Source organism: Pantherophis guttatus, chromosome 4 (genome assembly GCF_059756535.1).
Source record: "Pantherophis guttatus breed Tessera chromosome 4, ASM5975653v1, whole genome shotgun sequence".
Taxonomy (NCBI): domain Eukaryota; kingdom Metazoa; phylum Chordata; class Lepidosauria; order Squamata; family Colubridae; genus Pantherophis; species Pantherophis guttatus.
In genome coordinates this window covers 54911374-54924968 of record NC_142066.1, presented here as the reverse complement: position 1 = coordinate 54924968, position 13595 = coordinate 54911374, and the positions used below count along the sequence as shown (strand labels likewise).

The 13595-nt window shown below is 37.1% G+C and overlaps 1 long non-coding RNA gene across 1 annotated transcript; it reads left to right on the top strand.

The window, feature by feature from the left end:
* The first annotated feature begins 34 nt into the window (after positions 1-34).
* LOC148114103 (uncharacterized) lies at positions 35-13079 on the top strand. The gene is made up of 5 exons (XR_015733843.1): positions 35-427; positions 650-789; positions 5905-6114; positions 12782-12838; positions 13006-13079. It is a non-coding gene; the product is annotated as an uncharacterized LOC148114103 (long non-coding RNA).
* The last annotated feature ends 516 nt before the right edge of the window (positions 13080-13595 follow it).

The window sequence follows — 13595 nt, the reverse complement described above, 5'->3', positions numbered from 1 at the left end:
TATTTTTCCTGATTATTTTGGCTGGTTTGATTTAGGGAGGGGTAGGGGGAATCAAAGCATACCAAAAGTTTGCATGTTCTTCAGCCAGGGGCCATGCATTGCAGGAGCCATCAATAAATCTTCAACCTTGTGCAAACTGTTCTAAAATGCTCTTCATGAATTATTTTCAGGAGCTCTTGGGCTCTTAAAAATCACTCTTGAATGCCATTCTGTTTCCTAAAGACAAGTGAGATGGTAACTTTGTTTCTTAGAGCTATGCAAATTTTTCAAGTGAGGTGCTTTACAAGGCACAGGGTGCATGTGCAGAGCATCTCTTTTCAACTCATTAAAGCAATACCTTTTTTTTTCAGGCTTGCACAACTTTTTTGTAATCTGCATCAACTGTCTATATACTGCAGGAAAGCAAGGACAGGCAGGAGCGTCCAAGGTTGGCAAACAACATTTTATTTATTTGTCATATTTAAGAATTGCCAACTTCTTCATAGAGGGACTGGGCAATGTACAATAAAATATTAAAAGCATTAAAAAAGTATATAAACTCTAAAAGAAGGATGGTAATTCATTAAAAGATGGGGGAGGGGCTTTTTCAGAGCATCAATCAACCCTACAGCGACATGCTCATCTGAGCCATGTTTTTATGCTTGTACAGAAGGCCTGGCGAGTGGGAGCCCGCCTCAACTCCAGGGGGAGCAGGTTCCACAGTGCAGGGGCTTATGGCCTCTTAACAGTTCTAAAAGACTTGGGACTTTGACAGCCCTACCACAGAGCCTACTGTACTTGCAAAAAAGGGTAGGTAATCTCTTCTGAACTCATGTGTGTATGTGTGTGTGAGAGAGAGAGAGAGAAAGAGTGAGTGAGTGAAATGGGTGCATCTATCCTTTCAGTCCTTTTAGCATCGTTTTTCTTTAGTACAATACTAAAATATTATATTTTTCTGGATTTGTGTTCTAAATCATGTGTTGCTAGTAACAGAACTTTACATTCAAGTCTTGGGTTTTGAGTTAACAAGATTTGGTGAATATGGTAAGGGGTTTGTGGACTTTCATGGAATGACATAGAGAGAGCAACGCCTGATACGTTGACATCGCTCTTGAACCCCAAAACATTTGGTTCCTCAATGACTTAACCATGGTGGCTTTTTTTTTTACTGTGTTTTATTGATTAATTTATAATCCCATAAATTCACAATAATCCAATAATGCACAAAACACAGTGCCACCTTGTGAATGAACTCAACCTCTGACTCCAGACCAACCCCATCTACACATGCATAATTCAAAAAGAAAGAAAGGAAAGAAAATGGGTAAAAAAGGGAAAAATATCTCACGGAAAACCTAAATAGAGCTTTACCATGGCAGAATGTTCATTCTATTCTTTTCCACCTTTGCATGATATATTTTAAAAAAGCCTTTTCTGAGCCTCCCCTTCCCTAAGTGAGACTGGGCACCGAATGTGTTAGTGTTGCCTTTTGCTCTCAGAACCTTTTCTCCCTTCTCTGTTCTGGCAAAAGTCTGATCCTCACCATCCCTTTCATTCCCTGAGTTCCTGCTGCATGAGAAATGAATTATTAATGGTGCATTAAACAGAGGCTGGCCCAGGGCCAAGGGATGGTGCTAATCAGAAGCTAATTGAGGGAGAAATTAGATACTGTTCCCAGCTGCCTGAAAGATGAGGGGTAGATGGCAGCCTGCTAGAAAAGGTGACCCCCATGACAAAAATCACAAATTTGCCGGCAGGACCATGGAGCACAGCTGGTTTGAATGCTGCTCTACACTCCCTCCTCTCCAGCCACATGACTACCCATTCTTTTCCATCTCCTAACCCTCTTCCTATGTTACTTATTTCCAAAGCCAGTTTGAGACAAGGTGTGATCTGGGCCCTGTATTTGATGGTGTAGATCAGCACACAAATTATAATTGTAGTAGTTCTGTGCAGGGCTGAGTTCCTTTTATTGGACAGCACAAGAAAGTGCCACTGTGGCTAATGGTTTTGAGATTGGACACCATTTGTCTGAAATGGTATAGGGTTTCCTGCTTGAGCAGAGGGTTGGACCAGAAGTCCTCCAACGTCCCTTCCAACTCTGTTATTCTGACGGGTGCAAATCTGGCTTCCCCTAGGTTCAATCTGCCGCAGCTCTTGTTTATTGGAGGAGATGAAATGGAAGCTTTTAGGATATAATAGGAATCAAGAAGATTCAAGCCTCACCTGGTTCTCACTTCCTTAATGAGAATTCAGACGAGCCCTGTAATGATATTTAGAAAAGACCTGGGGAGGTGAGCAAAGAGATACTGTCTAGGGAACAGGTAAGAAACAGCATAGCCCACAGCTGGATAGTGGGGCTGGGCAAGAGGATAAGGAGGGATTCTCCCTATTTCTTGAGCTGTAAAGGAGAATTGTACTTTCAGACTTGCAAGATTCTATCAATGTAATTTTACAAAAAAAGTAGAATTGGCTCCTCTGGTCGTATTTCCTGTCTGATCTACCTGGTAAGGCTGACAAGTACTAAGAGGAACCAAGTGAAATTTATTAGGTGAAAAGAGCAGATTGATTTATTGACCCAGCTCTGCTTGTCTTATCTTCCTTTCTACATCCAGTGTCTTTGTGGTGAAATCTATAGTTGCCTTAAATACCGCCCCACTTTCAGAGGGGGGAGTAAATATGACCTGTTGTTCTTGGCCTGCTTTATTCACCCAACTGATTGAAAATATATCAGGTCAGATTTCCCCCCCCCCCTTCCCTCTACATGCTATAAGGCCTTAATTCGTTTTATCCAAAGCAAATTCTCCTTTCAGGTCATTCATATCATTGACCTGCCCAATACCTCTGAAAAGTAGAGGGAGATGCGTCCATGCACTGAGAACCAGCAGTTTCAAAGTCATGCTCTAAAATAAAATTAGGTTTATTCTTCAGGGGGATGGTTATTTCTAGAGCAGGCGTGGAATCAGCCTGCCTGATATTTTCTTAGCCCCAAAGGCAGAGGTAACCTTCAGGAAATCAAGAGCTGCCAGTGTTAAGGACATGCAAGAAAAAGGAAGACAGAAAACAAGCAAAATATTTTGGATACATAGAAATAGGTCCCAGTAGAGATGCTGCTGGGGAGAATTTTACTGTCACCCATTTTTCTTTGCCTTTGTGCATTGCATATGTTCATCTATCTTTCCATCTGCTCTTGGGATTTTTCTGATGAAAATAGCTCTTTATTATATATGTGGGAATATTACAGTCATGGAAGGAAGCCAAAGTGCTGCATTCCCTGAGGAAAAAACTGTTCAGAGGAAATTCCTCAAATACCCTGAAGCACCAGTAATCCTCAATTTAGGACTGGTTATTTCCTGATCATTCAAAATTATGATGGATCTTGAAAATGGGACTTATGACCTGGATTTGAAATTCTGATTTTGCCCCCCTTCCCTAGTTACATAAGTACATTTGGGCTTTCGACAACCAGCCCACATTTACAGCAGCACCCCACGGTCACATAATCACAATTTATGACATTTTTGCCAGAAACCAGTATTTACTTCCAGTTTCTGGCAAAATCTGTCCCATAGCAAATAATGGATTCACTTAACAACCACTGCATTCACTTTGCCACCACAGTGTTTGCTTTATGACCACTGCAAAAAAGGTCATAAAATTAGGTCTGATCATAAGATGTTCTATTTTACCACCTTCACTACTTAACGATCAAAATTCTGGGGTCCATTACAATCATAAGTTGGAGACTCACTGTAATGGCAATAGCTCTCTGGAAGCTCTGATTCTGGAAAAGCTGGAAGGAAAGAGAAGAAGACCACCAGCAGTGAAGTGGATGGACTCAGTTAAAGTGGTGATAAATGTATCATTGGGAGACCTGAAAGATCAGATTAAGGACAGATCATCATGGAGAAAATCTAACAATTTGATCTCTAAGATTTGACATTGATTTGATGACACATAATGAATTCAGTAACTCTTTGGTGATACAGGGGCATAATAATTCTGCTGTTTTTCCATTGCACAAAATTCTCGGACACTGTTTAGAGTCATTGCTGTATGAAACTCAAACCATGCTTCAGCATGGATGAGAAAGACATTTGGTAAACCAGCTTTCCTTACATGGAGCCTCCACAGCTCTCTCCAACTAAAATGCCAAAACATCTTCTCATAGGATCTGCCTGGAATTAATAGACTTTGAAAAATGGCAGCAAGATAAAAACAGAATTTGAATTCAACAGGAAGATGTGTTACTGAACAGATGAAAAGGGATAAAAGTGTATTAGTTCTTTAGCAGCAGGTCTCCTTCAAAGAAAATTGCTTGTAATATAGTTAACTTGGGTGCAGACTCTAGGTTTAGCCCAGTTATCTTTGAATGCTAGCAGAGATTTGTTATATTTGGGGTAAAAGATAGGTTTATTAAGGAATTCTTTGGATAGGAAAGCCATGTTGCTACCTAAACTATAACTGAAACAGAGAGAAAGGGGACATGGTGCTGAGAACTTTATTAAATACAGTCTCATTTTACTACAGGCCAAGTGAGAGATAGATACAGAGGCAGAGTGCAAAGATTCTTCCTTTCCTCTGCTTCTAGCCATTTATCCTAGTGGTTAGAAGACTCACTGGTGCAAAGAGGTAATCAGCCTCCAACAGAGAGAGAGTACTGTTCATCCCCAAATGGATTTGTAGCTTCACAGCATGTTCAGTCAAACTGGAAAGGCTGGGAATGGAGGTCTCAGTAATACAGTCCTCTAGCATTATTGATTTTATCATAGAGAGGCTAAACTTGCCTACTCGCTGCACCCTTCAGATAACAACTCTGCGGAGCAATAAAAAAAATGACTTAGAGGTGTGGGGTGGGAATTTGTGAGAGAAATCACAAGAACCTGCTTGCCTGCCAGCCAGCCTCTTCTTGTTGCCTCCTACAAAATTTGGTGTGATTTTGTTCAACATGCCCTTTTTTCTGTAGAAAAGTAAGTAAAGGAGAAAAGCTGTTCAGGTATCTGGTTATTACAAGAGGGTAGCATTGAGAATAAGGATTTGTAAAAAGAGAAACCATGCAGAAACTTGGAACCTGTCCTATTAGTCACCTGTGACGTGCCCATTCATTTTCTAATGCTTTGTATGTTCTTTTCATGAGCATCAGCTCAAGAGAACATTATACACATTTCATTTCAGTTTCCTGTATGCAATAGTCTGATTATCACATCTCTTTTTGATATTATTTTTCATCATTTTTAAACTTATCCATTGAAAAAAAGGACAATTGTTCTAGTATTTCTCATCTCAGCATTTTTAGGATAGGTGCACTTCAACGCCCAGAATTTCTCAGTCAGCATGCTAAGGTTGAGAAACACTGGCTTAAGCCTTGGCTTTGGTAAACACTTGCTATTTAATTTAATTTAATATTTAAATTTATATACATATAATCCCAATATATATATATTGGGATTCTGCAGACTTAAACAATGAGAAAATCTCCACATCTATATCTGTCTCCTCACTACCATATTCTTTTTCTGGCTTATTCTTCAGTTCGAGGGTGGTTTGTTGCATAATAAATGTATTAGGTGACATTCTTCCAAATGTAAATGTAAAGTTCCAAATGTAAAATTCTGTCTGCTATTTTCCGGAACAAGTGTAGATAATTTATAATGAATGACCTCTAGACACACCTTTGCAAAGCCTAACATAAGTGCAACAGCCTTCTAGAATTCAGATTTTCTTAATAGCTTGGTTCTTTTATTTATCTGTTCAGAAATTAACATGCCACAATTTACATCAAAGCAATCTGTACACCAATAACAATGAAAACAGTACAGGGAAACGAGTCTGGAAAATAGTGGTGATGGTGGTGCTGTTGATGATGATGATTCCTCCTTTCTTTCTAGACTTATTTAACTGAATCTTTCTTATTGCTTCTTGCAGTACAGTCTACAAAAACAGACTTCATTTATTTATAAACGTCACTACTGAATTTGAAGAAGCAGGGAGCAGCAGAATTCAGACTTCTAGCAGACTGAGATTCCAGAATTGGGAAGCATCACTACATATTATTGTTGGTCAATTGTCAGCCAGATGTTTAGATTGGATTTGGCATTTTTACCCACATATCAAGTCCCTTCCCAAGGACCTAGGGTAGGTTTTAAAGAACATTTGGCAAGATGTAAACTGTTTCAAGTACAGCTGCCTTTTGTAATTGTCTGATGGTTATTGTCAATGCTAATGCTGTTCAAGTGGTGCTCCAGGTCTTTCGGGATTGCACCCAAGTCACCTACTACTATTGGTACTACCTTTGCTTTCTTTTGCCACAGTTATTCTGCTTCCATTTGCAGGTTTTTCTTTATTGTAATTTTCTCTTAGATTCTGCTGTCTCCAGATACTGCAACATATACTATCCCGATCAATAGATGCTATTATCATATCTAGATGCTTAGATTGGATTTGGCATTTTTATCACTTATCAAGTTGTTTTATTATTATTAACCTTAGAAACAAAGAAACCCCTGACTTCTAAACTTGCTGAATTCCAACATCTATTCTAGCAGTTCCAGCTAGTGTGGCCAATAAGGAGTATTCCTGGAATTTATAATTCAACAATATCTGGTGCCACAAATGTAGTGTCTCAATTTGTACTGTACTATATAAGCTTACTTTAGAATATAGTAAGTCCATCTTCTACATTTTTTTTTGAAAAAATTTTTATTTGTTTTTAATATAAAACATAAAACACCATCTTTTTAGAGCAAAAGTTTGGATCCAGGATAAAATAAATATAAATTCCAAATTTCATCAATTAACATCTTAACAAAAAAGGAAAAAAGAAAGAAAAAAAAACAAGTAAAAACAGAACAAATCTATACCCAATTTTGTCATTCAATTTAACATCTTATTCTAACATTTAACATTTTATTATGTAATCACCCTAAATCTTAAACTTCAAATCTAAACAGCTCTTTATAATATTCATTTATCATTTTAACAATCAGTATTTCATATATTCTCCTTACTTCAAAGACCCAATTCAAGTCAGTTTCTTTTAAATCACATCTAATAATCAACATATAATATTTTATTCCTCTCTTAAAAATTTCAAAATCAGTAACTATTCTTCAAAAATATCTCCCTTCACTACTCCTATTTTTATTTTTGGCTGAATTGCAGCTTAATTGGCTGTCTTCCACTCCTTAATTGGCTGTATTCCTCCACTCCTAACCTTATTTGTTGGCTGGATCACAGTTGATTTTAACTGCTTTCCAACATTTTCTCCTTCACTCCTCCTAGGTTTATTTTTAGCTGGATAACAGCTTTTCAGCTGTTTTCCAGTGGTGCTTACCTCCACTTCTTACCTTTTATTTAACTGGTTCATAGTTGATTTTAACTGGTCCCCAGCATTATCTCCTCTACGCCTCCTGGATTTATTTTTGGCTGGTTCACAGCTTAGCTGTTTTCCAGTGGTGCTTTCCTCCACTCCTTACCTTATATTTAACTGAATCACAGTTTGGCTCTAACTGGTCTCCAGCATTTATCTCCTCCACTCCTCCTAGGTTTATTTGTGGCTGGTTCACAGCTTAATTAGCTGTTTTCCAGTGGTGCTTTTTTCCACTCCTTACCTCATATTTAACTGAATCACAGTTTGGCTCTAACTGGTCTCCAGCATTTATCTCCTTCACTCCTCCTAAGTTTATTTTGGCTGGTTCACAGCCTAATCATCTATTCTCCAAAAATGCTTCCCTCAACTCCTAACCTTATATATAACTAATTCACAATTTAGTTTTAATCATCTGATCCCCAAAATCAAAATAAAATAATAATGCATTTTAATATATATCTTCTCTCCTACTCTCTCCTACACTATTAATTTTATTTAAATTTCATCCATTTTATATTTGTTCCTTGTTTTTATGTAAAGCAACATATAAAATCTATAAACAATTCTCATTGGTAAAGGCTTCATTCACATTTTCTTTTTTTCTATAAAAAACAATATTTTAAACCCTTTTAAAGAAGCCAGTTTCTATAATCATTAAATCTATCAGCAATTCTTATCAATAATCAAAAATCATTTATACTCTTCATGTTTCTTATAGTTTTTCTAGAATTACCTTTTTCCAATCTTAAAAATCACTTCTCTTAATAACAATAATAAAAGGTAAAAAAAGGAAAGAGAAAGAGAGAAGAAAAAAATAAAAAAGAGGAAAAAAATAAATAAGAGAAAAAAAATAAGAAATAAAATAAAATAAAAAGATAAGGGTATGGCAAAGAGAATATAAAAAAGAATTTCACAAAAAAAAAACAAAAATAGGGAAGAGAGGAATAAAATAAAAGAGTAATAAAGTAAATAAAAAAAGAAAAAGAAAAAAAAGAAGAGGTAAGAAAGAGAGTAAAAGAAAAAAGAGGAAATCTCCTTCTTACATCGTTTAAACCTCAATTACATAAAAAACATTTACATCCCTTTTAATTAGACTATAGTATTTTTCATCTTGTTACAATTTTTTTCCCTTTTCAATTCCAAATGTCAATAAAATTATAAAGACTAAGAAGTTTAGTTCTTTTTTATTCCCAATATGGTATTGTCATATCCTCTTCCGTTTCTACGCCCTTTCCTTTTGCTGCCACGTCTTTAATCAGTTTTAATTGTCCAATTAATTCCTTCTTTTCAACTATCCATAGATAGTCCAAAAATGAATTAAATACATCTAGAATCAAACTTTTTTAGTTTTCCTTCAAAATAATCTAATTGAGAAGACAAGAGTCAAAGTTTCTCCTTTAAGTAACAAGCGGTCCACAATTTATATTTTCACTTTTTCTTGACAGGCAACCATTTTATTTCTTTCCTTGAAACCTTAAACAAATTAGGAATCCCCAAAGTTGGACCTCCTTGATTGTTTCCATAACAGACCAATTTAGGTAGCAAGATACATTGTGTCTGAGTTAATTCAAAAGTAATCCACAAGTTTAAACTTTCACTTCTTCATGACATGACTCCATTTTAACCATTCTGTAATTCTCCGATAAGCTTTCCCGGTTGCTTCAAAAAATTTCTGCTTACCACCTCTTCCCTCTTTGTCTCTCCAGAAGTAATCCAGTTCAATAACAAAGAGTTTCAAAGTTTTACAATTTCCAACAATAATAAAGATAATTCATAAATGGGTCTCTTCCTCCGGCAAATAACTTTCCTAAATCTTCTTGCCCCCACAGTCTGTGGCCGCTGTTTAAGGCTAGGGCTCTCTTGTTAAAATCCATTATTTAAACGCTGTTCCCACCTGGGTTAAATCACTCACCCGGCTTCCAAACAGTTTGCTCTATTTCTTCGCTTCTTCCTCCTGCACATCGCTTTTCCCGGTTGTCATAGCCTCGGGGCAGCCGCCATGGCTGCCGCTGCCGACACAGAGGGTAATCCTCTGGCCGACCGAGGAGCCTGCCCGTTCCTCTCGGCCGACCGAGGGGTCCCTCTCTTTCCCCCTGTCCCTTCAGGACAGGGTAAGTCCGTAGACCTGCCAGTGGTGGCATATCAGATGGGGTTTTCGCGGGGCTCCTAAGAGCCCCGCTATTCCACCATCTGGGTCACCGCGACGCCAACCGGAAGTCCTTCCATCTTCTATATTTGAAGCAGGGATGGGTTCTAAAAATTTTTACTACCGGTTCTGTGGGCGTGGCTTATTTTGTGGGCATGGTTTGATGGTCATGTGACAATTCTTTAGGATTTAGCAGAGGTACTGGTCTACCAGGCTTTTAACTGCTTGCAGAGCTGTACCAGTCTACCCATTTGTTCTTGGAGCGTTCCGGTCTAACCATTTGTTTTTGGAGGCACTGGTTTACTCATTTGTTTTTGGAGGCACCGGTCTACCCATTTGTTTTTCGAGCGCACTGGTCTACCACCACACTGCCTTTTAACACTGATCAGCTGTAGGGCAGCCCTTTGAAGCCCCGCGGCAAGAGTTTAAACAGTTTTTTTCCTTCTAGCCGATCAGCTGGGACTCAGGAGGCAGTGAATAGATTGGGGGCAGGCCAAATAAAAGGTAAGAATAACGCGGGGGGGGCAGTTCCCAAGCAAAGAGAACTGGTTTGGTGACATCATATTGTCACCTCTACCGGCTCGGCCGAACCGGGAGGAACCTACCACTGATTTGAAGGACTTTTATTTGCTGAACAAGTTTTGGAATTTGGTTCCTGTGTTTGTCTCACCCAGCTAAATTTTTTGTCAAGATAAATGCCTATTCTACAGATTATGAGGTCAGCATCAAATCTGATTGTGTAGATTTTACAATTGGATCTGGTCATTCTAGATCAGAAGTCTGTGTTGCAATAAAATATGCAAAAAGTATTCTGCAAAAACATACAATAGACTTAAGGCAGGACTTGTGAAACAGAATTGGAGAACTAGAATCAGATTGAGGAACCAGGAGGTGGAGAATGAATTTGATATTTATAATTTGAGAGCTTATGCATAGACCCAACTGTTCAGGCTAAACACTTAATGTACCGATCTAGAATATGATTAAATAGCCAAACAGAAAATAGCCTGCCCTCTTATTTCTGGCTAAATAATCTTTGTTTGAAGTCTTGGAAAACAGGCTAAAACATTTAGAGCAGGTGTGTTCAACCCATAGCCCATTGGCTGCATGTGGCCCTGGACAGCTAGCAATGTACTTCATAATGTTGTTGTTTTTTAAATATAAAAAATAAAGGAATTATTTATTTATATACATTATTTATTATGTATATAATTTATATGCAGTCCAAGACGATTCCTCACTTCCTCTCTTGGATGTGCCTGATTTAAGGGTTAGACTCTGATATATGGAAAAGGTTAGCAGTTCGTACTTACTGGCCATACCAGAAGTCTTTCACAGAAAGCCTGCATGATACAGTATCATATTTTTCCATGTATTCTGTTGTGCTGTTGTGCCATTCTAGGGAATCCTAATTTTTGAATTTGATTCTAGAAACCTTGACAACATTGTCTTGAGTTCCCTTACAAGACATTCTTGAATCACCTCTGATTCTATTTATGAAAGATGGGGGAGGATCTTGAGGAAAACTGTTCTCTATCCATTCTGCTTTACCTCATTAATGACAACTGCTTATTACAGCATCGTCTGTTAGAGAAGGAAGAACATTAGGCAGATGAATTTGAGAGCTCTTCCAATGAGCTGCATTTCTGGAATCTGAATTTGACACAGAAAGAATATGGGGTGGAGGTTCAATTAAAAACACTTTTTAGCTAGAAGCCAAGATTGCATACAAGATGCTGTTCTATTGCTAGTTCAGTCCATTACAGAAAGAGATTTAAATCATGGTTTATGGCTCAGCAATTTGAAAATTTATGTTGAAATCTGTGGTTAGGCAAACTATGATTTAGTGGGATGCATGACAGTAGTTTATTTTGCCAGCATTTTAAAGTTCACAGTCCATTCTTATCTTCTAAACTCTATTTTCTCCAGGTTACAGTATCAAATTGTGTAGAACCAGCAAAGGTTAGCAAAGTAGGGGTGAGGGAGATGGTTTAATTTTTTTTCCAGAAAGAAGCTTAAAATAATTGTTTTGGTTGATCCCATGTTTTGCACTTGTTAGTGTGAGAAAAGAACTACTACTGGTAATTTTTTTTCTTGGTTTGTAATCAGCAAATTCATACATTAATAAAGATCTTTGGGTTTTTGTAAGTTTCAATCATGGCAGTTACCTGATTGTAGGATTTTAGGGGCTGAGTATGCCTATGAGTCCAGCTATTATGTTTTATAAACGACAGTTTACAGTTTAATGTATTGTGTAAGCATAACCAATTATGATTTACTCCAGAAGTTAATCAAACTAATAACTGAACTGTACTTCTGAGAATACTTTCATGAAGTTTCAATTAATGATACAGACCATTGTGAAGATGACGTTAAACCTTTTTTTTCAACAGCTGGTGGGTCTTGTATCATATTTTGCTCCTAACAGCAGCAGGAACAGATTCTTGTGAGTGAGTGAGTGAGTGAGTGACTAGTACAGCTACTGTTCCCAAGCTAAACGTTCCATGTGTGCTGGATTCAGTTCCCACCAAGCCTAGAGAGGAAAATCTGGGGTGTTAACACCTTCAGGAATGTCAGTATTTATCCCGAAATGCTTAGCACCCTCAGAAGAATGTGATTAGGTGCATATTCCCTTTTCCTTTATAAGGAAAAATCCCAGAGATTCACCAAGAGTCCTTCATGCCAAATATTTTGCAAAATATCTATATTGCCACCATACAAAAATATTTCTTTCTGCTTCTTTACAGTTGGTTATAAAATGTCCTATAAATTTGCCAAACAGTAGAAAAAAAACCTTGAGCAATTCAAGTCCTACAGTTTTCAGCAAAGACAACAGACTCTTTTACCATACTAAAGACTAAACTATTTATTCAACATGTCAATCTGAAACATAGTACACACATCATCAGATGCATGGAATATTATCTTGAGAAAAGAGAAAACATACAATACATCTTGTGGAAGATGTTAAAAATGATAAGATGAGCAGAAAATTAAACTATAGGAAATACAGTGATCATTATTGATTGATACTGGCCATTCACAAAACAATTGACACCAGATATGCATGACATTATCATTACATACATGACATGACATACAGAATGTTAAGAATCACTTGACTGTATTCTGTCCACATGGAACATTTAAATGAACTTTTGCCACAGTTATGTCGAAACGCTTACATTCTTCTTTTATACAAATGTGTTATTTTAGTATCATTTTCTGCAAGTGACTTACTTGGTTTTGAATTCTAGATCTAATCAAGCAAATATTTATTTAATTAGATTTAGATGCTACTGAACTCCTGATAGAAGAGACAGTATAGATTCACCCATACCAAGGTATATATTTAAAAAAATAATAATAATTGTATATATAAGAATTATTTTGGGTTCACATGGTCTAAGCCAAAAAGAAAGAAACTGTATCATAGTTTAGTGTGCTAAATCCATTTCACACTTCTTCTTCTTCTTCTTCTTCTTCTTCTTTTTTTTAAAAAAATTGGAAGGAATTCTACTGGCATGGTCCTTTTTCTATGAATTCTCCATTGAAAGATAATCATAACTGGTTGCCACCAATCAGTTTCAATTTTTTGACCTCTCAAGTCTGTGCAGCTGTGAAGTTTTCAGTGAAGGGTTTCTTTCGTCAACTGAATCATGGGAACATGAGAATAGAAGATGCCTTGTGCCTTCCATTTAAAACCCAGGAATGCAGAATCTTGTAATCTTGAAATACAGAAGGTGACAGCATAACTCTGAAGCCTTGCATATGGAGAAGTTTTGAATTAGAAATGTGCTTATTAAATCAATTAAACTATATGTTTGGAAAACTAGTTTATAGTTTTTACACACGTCTCTGTATTCTTTCTGATGTCAGATGTTTAGATTGGATTTGGTATTTTTATCTACCCAAGGACATGGTATAGGCAGATGCTGATGATGTAAAGATATTGTCACAGGATTTAAGTTGGTCCAAGTAAAGCTGTATTTTGCAATTGATTGATGGTGACTTTTTCAATGCTGATAGTATTCAAGTGGTGCTTTGGGCCATTTATTAGTACTACCTTTTCTTTCTTTTGTCACATATAACAAAATTCTT